The sequence below is a fragment of the Gobio gobio genome, assembly GCF_949357685.1.
Source record: "Gobio gobio genome assembly, chromosome: 11".
NCBI lineage: Eukaryota > Metazoa > Chordata > Actinopteri > Cypriniformes > Gobionidae > Gobio > Gobio gobio.
The window spans coordinates 18,086,972-18,105,009 of record NC_137104.1 but is presented as its reverse complement, the minus strand read 5'-3'; the positions used below and the strand labels follow the sequence as shown (position 1 = coordinate 18,105,009).

The following is an 18,038-nucleotide window of genomic DNA, read 5'->3' as shown; positions in this document are numbered from 1 at the left end:
CCATGTTATCCCTCGTACATGCGTGGCGCAGCGCAGACACAACATTGACTCACATCCACGCATCCATGAACTTTTCTGGCACCGCGCTATTGATAAACAGACCGTAACGCCTGGTCATTATGTCAATAGCTCGAGCAAATAAATGCAGCCGACAAACCATAAGCAAACTTAACACAGTTATTTGAATATGATGGCAAACTAACAATCACGCAACAGACTTATTGGCTTTAAAAATGCATGCATAAATGTTTATTCCGTTTTGTTTAATCCTACTTTAATGACATCTGCACAAGATATTAACAACATGGCATTTATTAAAAGTTGTGATGGCACGTTCTTGAAAAACATATGCCTTTTTATAATAGTCTAATAATGTGTTTTAGTTTGTGCGTTCATTTATAAGTAACACTGTTGCAAAATGAAATATATAATGTTGTATTCAGCGAACCTTGAAGGAGCAATGCGCACATTATGAAATGATATGAAATGACAAAGTAGATAACTATTTCAATACAGATGCAATATTACTCACCTAAATATCGTGAGAGAAGTATCCGGTCTTTTATTTATCGTTCAAAGTGACTTGTACTCTCGCGGTTGGAGGAGTAAACTGTACTTCAACAGAAAAACGCCACCTATTTGTTTCTTCCCTATGAGGAGGATGAATGGAGCGGTTTCGTTTCCCTTGCCAACACATTTGCATAAGGACCGCCTAATCCGTCCTCTGATTGGCCAATACCACACATTAGAGCGACTGTCAAAAACAATTCGTTTTTAATTGGATGGTATCAACTGTCAGTCAAAACACAGCTAGTTGCCGCATACCTTACAAACTAGCGCTTGTTGCACCTTCCTGCGGGTCTCACTGCATGCCAACAGAGGAAATGTGCATGTTTATCTGTCTGCTTCTCTCTCTGTCTGTCTGTATATCTACCTATATTGTCTGTCTTTCTCTCTGTCTTGCAGTGGGCATAGTAGTATTAGCCTACTCTCAATAGTGTGAAACCACACAAAAGCACCAGAATTTATGTTGGTGAAATTAAATAACATAAAAATCTGATTTGTTCTGGAGATGGATTGGAAGTTTTACTAAATTGCTTTGGCTAAAATGTCTTCACATTTTCTAAACTATAAGAGCAGAACTGTTTATGGGATATGAATAGGCTAGGTCTATTGCATGTCATACACACATTTAATTAAAACCTAGTCATTGTGTCAGTAAACTGACCAATGCCATGAAAATTAAAAGTTGTCTGTATGTGTTTGTTCTTGTGTGAGCCATATGGTTAAAATTGGAGTCAAGCCAGGACATGTTTCAATTGTGTTGACTGCTTACTATACTAAACAAGAATGTCAGTTTAGTCTAGATGAATGCTATAGGCTATCACTAAGCTTTTTAGGCACAAATTTCAAAAGTAGTCAAAGGGATAGTTCACCCAAAAACGAAAATTAGCCCATAATTTACTCCCCCTCAAGTCCTCCTATATGACATTCTTCTTTCAGATGAATAAAATTGGAGTCATATTACAATAGTCCAGGCTAATCCAAGCATTCGAATTGGATTTATAGTTGCTCCAGAAAAAGTGCATCTGCTCATCAAATAACATGCTCCACGCGGCTCTGGGGTGTTAATAAAGGCCTTCTGAAGTGAATCGATGCGTTTGTGTAAGAAAAATATCCATATTTAAAACTTTATAAAGTAAACTTTCGGCCGACCGCCTTCCCTGTTCAATATAAAAGATCGAAAGACTACCGCGACCAGGTAGGCTCGTCATGACGTCACGTACGCATCTTGAGTTTCACTTTCAACATTCAACACTTTTCCACAGAAGGCGGTCGGCCAAAAGTTTACTTGATAAAGTTTTAAATATGGATATTTTTCTTACACAAATGTGTCGTTTCGCTTCCGAAGGCCTTTATTAACACCTCGGAGCCGCGTGGAGCACGTTATTTGATGGACAGATGCACTTTTTATGGACTTCAAAAACAGAGCAACTATAAATCAAATTCTAATGCTTGGATTAGCCTGGACTTTTGTAATATAACTCCGATTGTATTCGTCTGAAAGAAGAATGTCATATATGACTTGAGGGTGAGTAAATTATGGGCTAATTTTCATTTTTGGGTGAACTATCCCTTTAACAGATTACTGGAAAAGGTCATGTAGTACACATAAAAAGAATTAGGCAAATTTCTATATACAGAACATATTATCGTAGCAATGTGTTACATCTAAAAAAATATAATGTACATTGTAAAGGCATAAAATCAACATTTGCAGACATCACAAACTTTCCATGCCATCACTCTAAAAAATAACCCAAGTTGGGTTGAAAATGGACAAACCCAGCGATTGGGTTGTTTTGACACAGCGATTGGGTTGTTTTAAGCAAACATTTAACCCAACCGCTGGGTTAAAACAACCCATTCACTGGGTTAAAACACCCTAATCGCTGGGTTTGTCCATTTTCAACCCAACTTGGGTTATTTTTAACCCAGCATTTTTTAGAGTGAATGTATGTCTGACAGATTTTGATAACTGAAATTTTCACAATCCACTTAGCATGCCATTTAGTTATTGTGCAAATTGTAGACAATTGTACTTACTCTTTTGCACATGTGCCAAACGCATGCACTTTTTACTGTTTAGAGGAAAACTAATCTCATTCAATAATTCTGCTAAAGTGATTGAGAAAAACTGTAATACAATACTTCTATACAGATAACACTATAGGTGTACCCAACCTTGTGTTTTTTTACCTTCAAAACCCAGCACTCAATTCTAATTACGATATTGACATCTGCTTACAACAATTTCTAGATTGGCAAGTAGTTATCTTCTGTGACACAACATTGCAGTGTTTTGTCTTTAATTTTCTTTTTGTACGGTTTTGTCCTGTCCTTCCTCTGCATCACCGTGCCTTTGGATCTCCTTGGCCATTTAGCATCACATCAGGAAGGGTGTAATTGTTTTCTGGCCTCACCTTCACGCATATTCTGGGTCAGACTAAAAGAACATCAGCAGACATGTCATGCATGTCCCATGTGTCCTCACCCCAGACTCTCTAACAGATGAGAAAATAGGGCGCCCAGCACTTTACTGGCAGGTGCCAGTGTGAAATGATGTTCTAAGAGGAAAGCAGCAGGTATCTGGTTTACAGCCTCTTGCAGTTTCAGCAGTTGGTTCTCACTGTGGGCTGCTGTCACAGTCATTTTGAAAGTGTGTTGTTTTGCCCTGCCATCCACCCTGCTGTTGCACACATTTTGGAAGTTGATCAGACCACGATATCTGTGAAATCTCACTGTGATGTCTAGATGCCTTTTGTGGATTCTTCTTTGGAGTGGATTGGAAATTTTGGGTATATTTTTCCTGCTGAAAAATCCATTACTGGTTACCAGCATACGGTATGTTTTGCATGTCAGGACCAGCATGGGATGCTGGTTGCTGGTTTTCTGGAACCTATGGAAAGCGGGAGTGCCTGCGGACCAGCTACACCAGCTGAGTTTTGCTTGATGACAGTACGACTGTTGCTGGTCCACCAGCTAGACCGGCACTATATCAGTTCGAACCAGCAAACCAGCTTGGACCAACATGGAATTCATGTTGGTTTATGCTGGATTTTTCAGCAGGGTTCACAATATATAGTGATGCATGATTAGTATGTGAGGGTTCAACTGAATATAACATGCCCTTTTTAGATGATGTCACTTACTCTTGTTAAAACGAAGTGTGCTTAATTGTATTGAATGTGCACTTATATATAGTGTACTTCAAATCTTACAAGTAAATGCACTTGCAGATAATATATTGATGAAATAATAGGTCACTTAAGTGTTCTTGGGAGAGTACACGCGGACTGTTTCTTAACACACTTAAAGGGAGTTCAGCCAAAAATGAACATTCTGTCATTAATTACCTACCCTCATGTCGTTTGACACCCATAAGACCTTTGTTCATCTTTGGAACACAAATTAAGATATTTTTGTTGAAATCCGATGGCTCAGAAAGGTCTCCATTGACAGTAATGTAACTTTGCACTCACAAGACCCATAAAAAGTACTAAAGACGTCATTACAAAGCTCATCTCAGTTGTTCTACAAAAATTTTATGAGGGTAATTTTTGGGTGAACTAACCCTTTAAATACAACCTCCATTTTAAGTGAAGCGAGTTCTTTGTTTTCAGTTTTGCACAAAAAAAACGATTTACCACATTTATGATGCATGCGTGTTGACAATACCGGAAGTTGTTTTTCTGTGAATGCACTTTCGATAATATTATTTTGTAAATATAGAGATAAATAAAAAATTTTGAGCAAACAAAGCACTTGCGTTGCTTCAGAAAATTCAAATTAAACCACCAGAGTCACATGGAGTAGCCTACTTTAATGATGTCTTTCCTATCGTTCTGGACCTTGAATTTGTAACCTGCGTTGCTCCCAATTGTCGCAGAATTTTAGTTATCTTGCTATTTAATTTTCAAGAACTCTTAGTTTGCTTTCATTAGATCCTGTTGTCCTTTGTTTAGTTTCCCGCCACTTATTAGTTACTATGAAGATTCATTAATCACAGGTGTTTGTCATTATTTCCCTCATTTGCTTAGTATTTAAGTTGCATTCTTTTCAATGTTCATTTGCCCATTCACATTAATGCATGTATTATTCGGATTTACCTTCTGAGTGCGTTATTAAAAACCTTTAAACTGATCTTCCTCTTCATCATCTGTTTGCTGCAACCAAGTGTGACTCCAGTGGAGGGACTGAATGCTCTCGGATTTCATTTGTGTTCCAAAGATGAAAAAAGTTCTTACGGGTGTGGAACGACATTAGGGTGAGAAATGACAGGATTTTTGGGTGAACTAACCCTTTTAGTTTCACTAATTGTTATATTTTTATTTAAGTGTAAATAACATACAATTAAGTGTCCAAAACATTACATTGAGTTTGCATAAGTATATTATTTCTGTAATAAGAAGGGCCTACTCTTTTTAAACATATGCTAAAGTGTACTACTTTTTCATAAGTTTAGGCCACACAGACTAGGATTTAAAATGAACCAATAACCAAATAGCTATGTAAATATTGTTTTAGGCAACTGTTGTAAGTTTGTAATGTTCATATAATCCTTGAGTGATGGTAAACAGGTTTGGCTTGCTGTCCAAGAAGGTTTGAGCTTGAGATTCGACTCGAACACAAGTCCTGCCGCATGCCGCACTACTTACAGGATTAAATGAACCAGCTCCTCCAGAACAGCAATAATTTTATTATATTAAGTTTATGGCAATAATGGCCAATAAAGATACATTTAAAAAGGAAGTGTTAACACTGAGATACTCAAAACGCTCATGAGGGTCTTAAAATCGACCTTTAAGGCTCCACAATCAATAAAGTTTAAGTTTCATGGAACGACTTACTTTACTCATAAAATTCACTGCTGTTCGCATCAGCATTTTTTTCATTCAATATCAATTTTTACTTGAAAATGTTTTATGTAGGTAAAATAACTTGATGTAATTTAATGTAAAGTCAAATTAGTTCTGTCCCAGTGCCCAAGGTGCTGCTGTTCATGGAAATGCTGTAAACATTAATGTAAACGTCTGGTAATACACCATTCACAAACCTATAGTAGATTTCCACCTCAGCTTTGTTTTTCCACACACAGCCCCATTTAATCTTCATCCATTATTTGGCATGATGGAAAAAAACAGTTTAACAGTTTAAACGACCTTTCCGCTTGTCTCAAAGGGCACCCTCCCTCCATCTCTCTGCCAACAGCCCACCATTGTAGGGAAAACAAATTAATTAGAGTCTGAAGAGCTGGAATCTTTGTAGCCAGCTAATCAACAGTGGTAATAATTAAGCAAAGAAGGGCCAGCATGTGCATTTAGAGAGGGATGACGTGGCTGGATCAATGGGAAAGGTATCATGGCGCTACAGAGCATCCAATCAGGCTAGTGTGGCGCTGTTGCAGAATTACCTGACCCCAATTCCCGTTCCTCATACATCCTGACCTTTTAAAGCAGAAAGACATTTTTATTTCTTTTTTATATCCGAGGCCTTTTAATCACATTAGGGCAAATGTCTGCCTCTGACCCTCTTTGCTGAGGTCATGATTTGCCATTTTGTTTATCCTGTGACAGAAAGGTTAGCACAGACGATGAGTCTGCATGATGATGGTTAAAGAGGCTCACTCAGGATCACTTATTAAAATCGGGTAATAAAACTATTGAAAATCTTCTTGCGACAAACATATCTAAGTAGGAACTGGATTTGAACATTTTCAAAAGAATTTGTGAGTGATGTTAGCCAGTGCAAAACTTGCTGCCACAATACTAGGATGTTCTCAGTTGTTTTATTAAGGTTATGTGATAATTGTCACGATTGGTTGCAGAAAAGAAGTGAGATAAGCAAGACCTAATCACAGGCAGTAATAGTTTATTTAACGTTAAACTCAGAAACCAAAACACGAAAAAGTAGACTTAAGTACATAGGGCAAAGCAACAAAATAGACAACAGATGCAAAGCTTAATCAAACAATGAAACAAACTGAAACACAGGAAACTGAACTGAACTGAACATAACATATCCCCCCCACCCCCCATCAAGAAGGCACGTCCTCGCACCTTATTAACATCAATATGGGCAGTTGTGGCCTAATGGTTAGAGAGTCGGGCAGTGCTCTCTTCTACCCTCATTACCCACAACTGAGGTGCCCTTGAGAAAGCACCTAACCCCCAATCCCTCCCCGGGCACCGCAGCAAAGCCCACTGCTCCGGGTGTGTTCAATATTCACTGCTGTGTGTGTGCACTTGGACGGGTGAAATGCAGAATACAAATTCCGAGTATGGGACACCAGAAAATTTAACAGAAAATTGTTAAAAGATCAACTGTACAAAGAGCACTACGTTAAATTTATGGAGGAGGTTATTGAAAGAGGAGAGGCAGAGGTTAAAGTTAAAGATGGAGGCATTGAAGGTGGAAAGTGGTATGTTCCTCATCACGGTGTTTATCACCCAAAGAAACCGAATAAGCTGAGAGTTGTTTTTGACTGTTCTGCCAGATATGATGGAATCAGTTTAAATGATCATCTCCTTCAAGGACCGGACCTGATGAACAATTTGACTGGTATTCTTCTCCGATTTCGTCAGCACCCTGTTGTTTTGATATGTGATGTGGAAAAAATGTTTCATCAGTTTCATGTGTGCAAAGCAGACAAAGACTTTCTGCGTTTCTTGTGGTGGAGGAATGGAGACTTGAAAGAGCAACCTTGTGAGTACAGAATGACTGTTCATCTTTTTGGAGCGTCTTCATCTCCAGGATGTGTGAACTATGGATTAAAGCATTTGGCGGAAGGTAACAAGGATCAGTATCCCTTAGGATTCCAGTTTGTAACGGATGATTTCTATGTAGATGATGGCGTTACAAGTGTACAAACGACAGCGGATGCAATCCAGCTCGCTCGAGAGGCCAGAGAACTTTGTGCCATTGGTGGCCTTAGACTTCACAAGTTTGTGTCCAATGATAAAGCTGTCCTGGAAAGTATTCCCCCCACAGAACTAGCAACCAATGTAAAGGAACCTAATCTTTCATTTGATTCATTGACAGAGCGAACACTGGGGATTCAGTGGAATATGGATCATGATTGTTTCAAGTTTGATATTAGCCTCAAGGAACAGCCAGTAACTCGCCGTGGAATCTTAACCACGATTGCATCGTTGTATGACCCATTAGGGTTCTTGGCTCCATTTACCCTCCTTGGAAGGAAAATACTTCAGGAAGTATGTAGACTAGGCATGTGCCGGTATCAAATTTTCATGTTGCGATTAATTGCTGAAGCTTTTATCACGGTATACGGTATTATCACGATATTTTAAAAAAAGTTGCAAAAAAAGTGTTGTCATACTATAACAGGTTTAAAAACTTTCTTATAACAAAAGAACCAAACATTTAAATACAATAAAGCAATACACAAAAATGTATAAAGTAAACAAATATTTGAAACAGATTAAAGTGCTAAAGAATTATAAAGAACAATAGGTAACACTTTACAATAATGTCTCGCCAGTTAATGCATTAACATTAACAAAGAATGAATAGCTAAATTTTTACAGAAGTTATTCTTCTTTGATAATGTTAGTTTAAAAAAGCAACTGTTAGTGTAAGCTCAGGTCCATTAAATAATACAGTTACAACTTTTGATTTTAATAATGTGTTATTAAATGCTGAAATGTACATTTAACTAAGATTAATACATGCTTTAGAAGTATTTTTCATTGTCAGTTTGTTAATGAACTAATGTTAAATAATGGAGCCATATTGTAAAGTGTGTGATTGAACAACAGTCAGAACATATTCAAACAATATCTAGGGCATGTAATTTAAAACTTCAAAAAAAAATTTAAGTTTGAAAATGACTAAGTCTTTAAGTATTAGGTTATGTGATGACGAGCACCGGATTGTGGTTACTGGGGAAACGGCTGTATTTCTGCTGTTCCATCAGCGCCCTCTGCTGTCTGAAAGTGAATGTGCACTTCAGTGCGTCTTCACGCCTTCCGCCATGTGCTCGGCTCATGAATCTTTCAGTTTACATCAGTGCACGTTCCTCTTTGACGCGTTGTTCATTTTAAACGGTTGATGGGTAAAGTATTCTTAAAATACATTCTAAAAATCTGAATAATTCGTAATAAATAATTATTCACAGTATTTTGAAGTGCCCACGATAACAATATTGTGTATGTTCATTATTGCGGTATATCGTATTACCGTTTACCGGCACATGTCTAATGTAGACAGGGTACAGGTTGGGATGACACACTGAGTAAGGAGTTGCAGCCAAGGTGGGAGTGCTGGAAAAAAGATTTGAGTAACTTAAAGAAAGTGAATATCCCCCGCACATATGCTCCTCCTGGGTTTGGAAAGGTAAAGAAAGTAGAGCTGCATCACTTCTCAGATGCCAGTACTAGTGGATATGGCCAGTGCTCATATCTGAGATTGAAGAACGAAAGGGAAGATGTCCATGTTGCTCTTGCCATGGGAAAGTCCCGCGGATCCCCTTTAAAGATTACAACTATTCCAAGGTTGGAGTTGACCGCTGCAGTGGTTTCAGTGAAAGTCAGTAAAATCCTAAGGGAAGAACTTCGATTTACTGACATCACAGAGTTCTTTTGGACCGATTCTAAGGTTGTTCTGGGATATATCAATAATGAGGCCAGGCGATTTCATACATTCGTTGCTAATAGGGTGCAAATGATTAATTTAAGTACGGTTCCACAGCAATGGAGTTATGTCCCAACAAAGGATAATCCTGCAGATCATGTTTCAAGAGGTCTTACTGTTGATGAAATGATTTCATCTGACTGGTTTACAGGGCCAAAGTTTTTGTGGAATAATGAGATGATCCTCTCTTCCAATGAGATTCCAGAACTACAACCAGGTGACTCAGAAGTCAGAAGCTCTCAAACACTTAACACGAAGGCGGTGGAACATGAAACTATCATAAATCGCTTGTCAAGGTTCTCATCTTGGTCCCATGTAGTTAGAGCAATCGCACGCATTCAACGGCGAATTCATAAGGACAAATCAAGCAGGCTTTCTACAGTTGAGGAAAGGGAACAAGCTGAGTGCTTCATAATCAAGCTTCTGCAAAAACATGTGTTTGAAGACGAATTGAAAGTATTAAGTAAAGGTATTTCATTGTCATCTCATAATGAATTGTACAACCTTGACCCATTTCTTGATAGTGATGGTGTACTTAAGGTGGGAGGAAGACTCAGCAATTCCTTTTGTAGCTTACTCAAACATCCTACAATTATCCCCAAAGACCATCATATTACAAAATTGATCATTGTGGACTGCCATGAAAGAGTTAAACATCAAGGTAAAGGATTTACCATTAATGAAATCCGTTCAAGAGGTTTTTGGATCCCAGGTATTAATCGTACTGTAGCATCTCATGTGAGTAATTGTGTTACCTGTAGAAAACACAGGTGTCCAACGGAAGAGCAAAGGATGGCTGACTTGCCTTCAGAGAGAGTGAATCCTTCACCACCGTTCACTTACTGCGGTATGGACTGTTTTGGTCCATTTTTTGTTAAACAAGGACGGAAGGTGTACAAAAGATATGGATTGATCTTCACTTGTTTCTCTTCCCGTGCCATTCACATTGAGATGCTGGATTCTATGTCAACTGATTCATTTATCAATGGCTTGCGCTGCTTTATCGCCATACGTGGGGCAATTCGACAGCTCAAATCTGATCAAGGCAGCAACTTTGTAGGTGCTAAAAATGAGCTGACTGAGGCTCTCAAGGAAATTGATGCTGAAAAGCTGAATAACTTCTTAGCTGCAAATCAGTGCGACTTTGTCATGAATGCACCATGTGCAAGTCATACAGGAGGTGTATGGGAGCGACAGATTAGGACTGTAAGAAGTATCCTCCAGTCTACACTCTTGATTGCTTCTGAAAGGATTGATGATTCATCTCTGAGAGCATTCTTTTATGAAGCAATGTCAATTGTAAACAGTCGCCCACTCACTGTTGACAATTTAAGCGATCCAAATAGCCTTGAACCTATAACGCCAAATCATTTTCTTACAATGAAGTCCACCATCGCCTTACCTCCTCCAGGCAAGTTCACTAAAGAAGATCTCTATGCAAGAAAAAGGTGGCGCCATGTTCAATATCTTGCTGAACAATTCTGGAGTCGCTGGCGGAAAGAGTATCTGTCCAATATAGCTGTTAGACAGCGTTGGCACACCCCTAAGAGAAATCTGTCACTTGGGGATGTAGTGATTGTGAAGGACAATGATCTGCCTAGGCACGACTGGTCGTTGCGTAGGATCATAGGAACCACTATAGATTCAGATGGACTTGTAAGGAGAGTTAGGGTTCATCTTGGTGATAAAAACCTTGGAAACAAGGGAAAATGTCCTGGTAAGCCTTCTATAATTGAACGTCCAATTCAGAAGTTGGTCTTGCTGTTGGAGGCTTGTTGAAGTTTTGTTTTGTTTTTGTTTCTTTGTTTGTTTTCCCTTTTCTACAATAGTTTGTGTTTGAAGTGTCATTTGTAATTTTGAAATCACTCATTTATTGGAACTCTTGATTTGGTGGGAGTGTAAATGACAGCTAATTTGTTGAGAATTTAAAGTGTATCTATTGATTTTGTTCGTATTGTTATTTTTGAAGGACTTTTATTTTGATACGGCTTTAACGTGCACCAACATGGTTGTATAAAGCACGCCTTATTTCTGCTTTGTGTATGTGTGCACGCTTTTATGATGGACGCAGCCTGCAATTCATGACGGTTCCTCTTCCCATTTGTATTTTTTTGCATCTCACTTGAGGGTTATAAGCTCTTACGGTGTCTACATGAGTGTCACGAATAAAACACTAAAGGAAACATCAGTTCAAGGAGTATTCGACCATCATTCCAGTGGGTTAGCAACAGTGCTTAGGTGGGGGATGCAGAGCTGGCACAATGGATGACCACAGGAACCAGGGCAGAGAAGACAACAAGAGGAGCCAGGGAGGAGAGGACTGCGGCAGAAGCCAGCGAGTTGGTGGTAGGAGGAGCCAGGGCAAAATCCCCAGCCGGAATCCCAGGACGTTAGCCCACGGCTGAGTTGAGGGAGGGAGGAGCCATGGTGGAGACTTGGTGGGAAACGGTTGACTGAGGTGGAGCTGCTGGCGGTGGAGACCCAGGCGGAGCCGAAGAGGCATCGGGGCCGGCGACACAGAAGATCCTGGAGACCAAGGTGGAGCCACAAGGGCGAGCGGCTGAGGCGAAGCCAGGGTGCTGAGGACTGAGGCAGAGCAGGAGGGAAGGCTGAGCTCAACAGAGCCAAAGGGTGGACCTCTAAGTCCATGATGACCGCAAAGTAATGATGACCACGGCTAAGCTGGAGGGACGAGGAAGCCCAGGTGGAGCCGAGAGGGCGAGGAGCTGTCAGGTTGACGGGCTGAGGTGGAGTGATGGGCTCTTGAGCAAACTGGCACAGACATGGTTGCTGGCTCATGCACCTGGTCAGACTTTTTGTCAGGCTTGGGCTCTGGGACAATCTTAAGCTCAGGCATTACCTCTGGCATTGTGGCAGGCTCAGGCTCCACAGCTGTGGTGAGCATGAGCTCAATGTCCGCTGGGCTGGTAGCTGCAGATGCAGTAGGTGCTGTGTGCACTTCTGGTGCGTTGAGTGAAATATATGATGATTCCTCCTCTCTCTCAGTGATGGTGGGGAACCATTATGTAGAAGCACCCATTCTTAACACTCCTTAAACGTCCCTAGCGGTTCACCTCCACGTTGAGACCTGCCTGGAAAAACACACACAGGCTGTTGTCATCATAGTGGACAAAATGGCCTGTGTGTGTCTCTCTTGTTTCGCTGTCACAGTTGGCTGCAGAAAAGAAGTGAGATAGGCAGGATCTAATTGCTGGCAGCAATAGTTTATTTAAGTTTAAACTCAGAAACTAGGGGTGCACCGATCCGATATTAGGATCGGATATCGGCCGCGATACTGACAAAATAGCTGGATCGGGGATCGGAAAAATGAACAGATCCACAAGCCGATCCAGGTGTTTTTTTTCCGTCGCAGCAGAACCTACGTCATTCGTCAGCTTCACGTGTGTGTCGCATGCTAGAAGCAACATGGAGCGAGCCAGAGAGTCGGCTGTGTGGAGGAGATATTTCACGCTTGCCACGCCAACTAGTTCGTCGGCTGTTTGCAATGTCTGCAGAGTAACTTAAATGTTTCGAGGGGAGGTGGTATTACTGCAAAGTCAGGGTCTTTCCTGCATTGAACATTTTTTGATGGCCGCCAAAGCCTAATTTGACGAGTTATTGTATGTGGAACAGATGCTGCACTTGTGACTGAGTGACAGAGAGACCGACCAGAGAGCTCTTCCCCCGCGCGCGCTCTCTGGTCTTCAAAATAATCAGCGTTAGCTCTCTCATATTTCACATATTAATCCAATTCCAAATCTAAAGGTCGGAAGACCGAAACCATGTTGCACGTGACACATTCGGACAATTGTGTCTTTGAATTACCGCTGGGTGTGCATTGCGCTCAAAAAATGTTGACTCTTCTCTGACCAGCTGACATAAAGCATACTTTCAATAAACGGGAGACAAATCATATTCAGTTATGAAGTGTTTTCTGTGTGTTGACATCTTTCGCGATGTTCTAACAGACGGGATTCGCACACAACGCGTCTGCTAATGTCCGATTCGCGACCTAATGACTCCTTTGAACCGAGTCATTTTAACGACTGGTTAGATTAGAACAACTGATCTGTCCAACACTGAACTCATGAATCAGTTTATTAATTTACTCAGAACGCATCTGAAATGAGAACACAAGTGTGCTTACCCAATTAAGCAAGAGTGGGTAGTAAGAATTATTTTTAATTATCAACAGTATTTCAGCTTATTTCTGTTGACAATGTGTAGTAAAATAAATAGGCCTAGCCTACAATCATTTAGACAGGAGTGAGGTGAAACCAGAACAAAGTTGTTATTAGCTAGCTGATCATTTTTATTAAATTGCATATGGCAGAAAATTAAGACTATTTGTTAATTTGTAATGCTACTTTTGAATATTGATATGATTATATACCAAAACAATTATCTGTAGTGTAAAAAATGTTTGGTAACTGTCAGATTACTATTGTATGTTTGACCAATACACTGTTTTTTGTTTCCACTGCTACATTTTATTTATTTAAAGAAGTTTGATTACATTCTATTTTAGATTTGAATGCACAATTGTTTTTTAAATAAATAAGAATTCAACACTTTACATACATCTGTTATTTTGTCTTAGTTATTTTTAGTTAGTAAAGTCTGGTGCCTTAGTCTCTTCAAGGAAGGTATAAGGTGGAAGATATACAGTTTATTATTAATTCAACAATAGTATCGGATCGGTATCGGGTATCGACAGATACACAAAGCCCAGGCATCGGTATCGGTATCGGGACTGAAAAAGTCGGATCGGTGCACCCCAAAACACGAAAAGCAAATAGGAACAGAACAACTGATAACATGTGATGATAAAGGACAAAGAACTGAAAGAAAAAGAGCTTAAATACACGGGGCCAACCAATCAACGAAATAGAGAACTGGTTCAAAACTTAATCAAACAAGGAAAAACCATGGAAACAAACTGAACTGAAACGTGTATCAAACCCACCCAAAAACAAACTGACACAGATTACCCGTAACAATAATTGTGTCCCTATAGGTGGCCCAGTTTCCTCTTTCCATGAAAGTCTAGGATTTTGTTTCACCTGTTTTATCATCCAAAAAAAGTCCATCTGAATGCTTAGAAATGTTAAAGCTCACTGTTAAAAACATTTAGATTTGGGTTTTGTTCAAAGTATGAATAGTGATTAGAAATGCACAATATATCTGCAATATATCAGTTATAAGTCAGGTATTACATGTTTAAAAAATTGCATTAAATATGATATTAAACATATATTTTTAATATATCTGTATTTGCCTAATATTTGATATTTACATATACATGCTAATTTCTCCTGCTGTTACATAAAAATTACTGTCGGCATTTTAGAATATTGAATTTGATGTTCCGTATTTCTTCTTCATCTGAAATCTTGAATCGATATTTTCAAAAACTGAATATGTCCAGTCTATTAATTCAGAACAAAATATCTGCTGTTTGAAAATACATGTCTATTCGATTTCGACATCTATACATATTTCAGATGTGTTCAATTTCAAATGTTCAATATTCAATGTTCAACTATGTAAAATTCAACAGAATATCCAATTGTATTAGATTAGATTACACTTGTCAATAATTCAGATTTACACAAATCATATTCAGATCATTGTCAAATTTCTAGCTCCATACATTTAAGGTTTATCTTTAAAATCTCTTAAAATGTAAGAATCTCAAAATGAGTAGGCTATTAATTTTTCATACTGTACATTATGATTTTGTGATGCCTACATTCACTTGTAGCATTTAAAACAACACATTTCTAATTAGACAAAATAGTATAACATTGCAATATTGTACATTTATTTTTTATCAGACATATGAAATTAATGATCTGCTTCTGTATCAAGAACATTTTTTATATCAGTCTTCATTTTCTTGATACTTCATGCAAACGCGCTAGAGAGATTTATGAAGTTCACTGTAGGAGGTGGATGGCTGCAACCTGTAAGATGTATGTCTGATGATAATATGTGTTACCAGGGGTATATATGCCAAAACCCATGACCTGATGAACAAGCACTGAGAATCTGGGCTGACATCCAGAGTTAACAAGTCTTTTAGTCATCTCAAGCATCTCTCAAGGTATCCAAGAAAAGACCTGATGTCTGAGTAACTGAGGTTAATGGCCTGAGGTCTTGCTGAGGCCCTTCCGTTGTTAACAAGAAATATCTCAATGACTCAAAGTATCAGTCTACTTCTAACAAATGAAAACATCAGAGAAACCTGAGGTAGAAAATATGTGTAGCCCAAACAGTTTGCTCTTCTGTTAACATTTGCCTCAGTCAGTGTGATCCGAGGATACAGAGGCAGTTCTTCTCAGCTTGTCATGTAGGCAGGCAGTCTCCGGCAGTGACATTGATGTTTGATGTTTTAGTGGCCTTTGGCTCATCTGTTGCACGTCCAGTGCACATCTGCCATCAGCAATCTACACCCTGACACAAACCATACCTCAGATGTTTGAATCTGAAGAACAGCCTCTGAACACGCACATCCATTAGGGGGATTTTAGCTCATGCACATTACTTTTTGTTAGTAGGTCTGGATAAGAGCATCAGCTAAAAGCTTTAAATCTAAATGTTTACCTACACTATTGTGGTAATATTATTGTGCTAAACTGATTGTTTATTCATAAATAGAGAGTAAGAACTAGATCTAAATGCTGAAGTTTAGGCTGATTGCTTGATGTTTATTTATTATACAAATGATTAGATACCATGGACCGTGTGTGCTTATTGTTCAAAGTTTAGATTAGGTTAGGTTTTATTTATTCTATTAAGTCTATAAATAGGTTATCTTGTGCTTTAAAAAGGAAAATAGCAAAGGGTAATTGCATGAAAACATGCTCCATATTTCTGTTTTCTTTCGGTTGGCTTGGAAAAATTAAATAAAATAAAAACTAGATATATAACTAAGATATACTGCATTTTAATAATTAAAAAGTGTCATATCAGCACATAATTTTTTAAAAATACAACAGTTCAATAAATTTGCCAATGGAAATCGATCCAAAACAAAGCAGAATCAACCATTTTCCAAGTGTAACCCCTCCTGTTCGAACCACCCGCTCCAAACGGGACTCAAACCCAGGTCTACCGGCATGAGAGTTGGGCACTCTAACAAGGAGGCTAAAGGCTGCAACCGCTAGCGTTAGTCGCTGAGCGTCTCTTGACAGTCCCTCCAGAAAAACGCGATTATGCGATCGCGTGATTTAACGCATAATCAGCCAAAGTCCGCATATTCATGCGGGGCCCGCATTTTTTCAAATACGCCGCACTTTCGCCGCATAAATTGCCTATTTCCGCGTGCAAAATATGCGGGGCTATCATGATTTCATAATCCCCGCATTTTCGTTGCAAAAAAAGTCATATATATTAGCAGAAAGTTGAAAATTTTTCGTTTACTTCACACAAGAGCCGCTATTTCCGCCTATTGCCATGGGAACGTTTTGTACCCACGCGAACGTCATCGAAAAGCTTCAAACCCCGTGGAGAAACCATAGATACCGGTGAAACCATGATGAAGCACAAACTCCCATTGGCCAACAAAAATAACAGCAAAAGAGCAAAGCAGTTTCCCTGTGTGCTGACTGATTTCAAAACACAGCATCATGAAGCTTTGAAGCGTTATGAATCAATGAGTCGATTCAGCGGTTTGAAGCGTTATGAATCAATGAGTTGATTCAGCGGTTTGAAGCGTTATGAATCAATGAGTTGATTCAGCGGTTTGAAGCGTTATGAATCAATGAGTCGATTCAGCGGGTTGGATCGCCAAAGTCACGTATTTCAGCAGTTTGACACGCGATCCGAATCATGAATCGACTCGATGATTCATAGCTTCATGATGCTGTGTTTTGAAATCAGTCATCACTATATAAGTCGTTATTTAGTTTTTTTTGCACACAATAACTATTATCGTCGCTTCATAAAGTTATTGTAGAACCACTGTAGTGAGATGGACTTTGTAACGACGTCTTTAGTAGGCTACCTTTTATGGGTCTTGAGAGTGTACATTGTGCCAATGGAGGCCTTTCTGAGCCATCGGAATTCAACTAAAATATCTTAATTTGTGTCCAACAACATAAAGGGAAGTCATTAATGACAGAATTTTCATTTTTAGGTGAACTAACCCTTTAAGAGATTGCACTTTGTGCATTGGAAGCACTCAAATGTCTGTTTTGTATAGCGACATCTGTAAAACAGGAAGTTATTTATTAATTTTTTCAGAAGTTGTAGCATATTCCTTTTGTAAAGCTACAGAACTTGATTGACTAAATGTTTTGTAAATTTGAGCCATTATTAAGGTCTTCAATAAAACAAGATGAGAACTTAAATATTCCAGCACTTTCTGTGATGTAGTGCTTTTTTTCTCTTTCTCATCAAACCGCAGTTTTTGCAAGTTCCCGCAATTTTATCGCATAAAATTGCATAAATATCCCGCATTTTTCATCGCATTTTTTAAGAAAACGTGCCGCATAATCAAGGATTTTTGCCCGCAACAATCACAGAAAAAAGCCGCATTTTTCTGGAAGGACTGTCTTGAGATCAGGGGAGTGGGGTTCACTCGCACAGCGACTACTAGCTGGCCTCAGTTACACTCACCCCCCTAAACCTCACTCCCATCCGGGTCACAGCACCAATGTAACCCCTCCTGTTTGAACCGCCTGCTCCAAGCGGGACTCGAACCTGGGTCCGCCGGCATGAGAATCGTGCGCTCTTACAAGGAGACTTAAGGCTGCAACCACTAGCGTCAGTCGCTAGAGCGTCTGTTGAGATCAGGGGAGTGGGGTTTACTCACACAGCGA

General features: G+C 39.3%; 1 protein-coding gene across 1 annotated transcript in view; it reads right to left on the bottom strand.

Moving 5' to 3' along the window:
• hpcal4 (hippocalcin like 4) overlaps positions 1-663 on the bottom strand; it is a 30,514-nt gene extending 29,851 nt beyond the window's left edge. The window contains exon 1 of the mRNA XM_079829972.1: positions 533-663. The gene's annotated coding sequence lies outside the window, so the exon portion shown is untranslated. The remainder of the gene's footprint in view (positions 1-532) is intronic.
• Between the last annotated feature and the right edge of the window lie 17,375 nt (positions 664-18,038).